This window comes from Tupaia chinensis, unplaced genomic scaffold (genome assembly GCF_000334495.1).
Source record: "Tupaia chinensis unplaced genomic scaffold, TupChi_1.0 Scaffold144899_1, whole genome shotgun sequence".
Taxonomy (NCBI): Eukaryota; Metazoa; Chordata; class Mammalia; order Scandentia; family Tupaiidae; genus Tupaia; species Tupaia belangeri.
Genome location: NW_006204759.1, coordinates 2,009,712 through 2,011,017, shown reverse-complemented (window position 1 = coordinate 2,011,017; position 1,306 = coordinate 2,009,712).

Here is a 1,306-nt window from a genome sequence, read left to right as displayed (position 1 = left end):
TTTCTCAGCCTGGTGAACCTAGTAGCCCTCAAGACCTAACTCTAAGGGCAACTCTTCTGTGAATGCATCTTTTTTTTTTTGAGAGAGAATTTTGCTATAGAGCGCGTGCGCTCGCCAAACAGAGAGACAGAAAGCGAGAAATCACACACACACGGTGGGGGGGGGAGATGGCCACGCGGCAATGCCTACTCCTCCATTCTCCTCTCAGGATCTTGGGCACGCACGTACACGCGCCTGGCGTGAGTTTAATCCACTGGGTCCAGGACTCAAACCGCGGGAGTTCAGCGACATAGCCATTACACTAACTGTTGGTCCCATCCGCAACTTATCATATTCTAAGATGACCTGTGAGCCTTCAACTATGCCGTAAGCTTCTGGAAGTTCAACCCTGTATCTTTGGCTCAAACCTGGAGCCTCAGTGTCAGTGAATGCATGTATGAGTAAATGAACGAGGCTGGTCTTTTTGACCTTGCATCATGTCCAGGGCTCGGAGGAGAACATAGAGGAGGAGGGGGAGGACGACTTGGACAATTAAATCTCTGCTTAGATGCCGCACGCTCAGAGCAGCTTTCCCTGCGCCCTCACATCAGCTTGGGAACAATATCCTGTTTCTCTTCCAAGCATCATAGCATCTACACTTTCCTCATTTGGTCCCTATTAGAATATAAACTTGAGGCCAGCAGGTGTTGTGGTGGTTAGGGTGCTGGACTCCCACATGGCTGACCACGGTCGCTTGCTTTCTCCCTTTCCTTTTCCATCTCTCCGGTCAAATTAAAAAAGAAATTCTTTTTAAAAAATGTAAACTCCACGAGGACAGGGACTTGTCTTCTTCATTGGCTGAATTCCCCACTAGTATTGTTCCACGCATGATAAACCCTCAGTAAACGTGTGCTGAATGAGTGACTTGGCCCACTTTTTGTCCTCCCTCATCCCAGGCCAGTAGGGGGTGCTGGCCTCCACCCAGGATCTCGCTTGGCCTGAGCCTTCTCCACACTCAGCCCAACCGGCCCCCTGCGGGACCGGCTTTCTAAAACGGTGCCTCCTCCATCTTCCACGAATCCCCAGGCGGAGTCTAGGTGGACTGAAGGAGATCAGAGTTCCCTCAGGCAGACAGTGTCCTGGGACATGGGATACAGGATGTCTGGGTTCGCCGGAGCTATTTTGCGTAGAGAAGCGCCGTCGAGCCTCGGAGGAGGAAGGGGCGCTGATCAGGGAGGAGATGGGACGGGTTGCAGAATTGTGCCCGGGACCCTGGGCGGTAGTCCTTCGGTCCCAGCGGGTCCGGAGGGCGCACGCTTCCAACCGC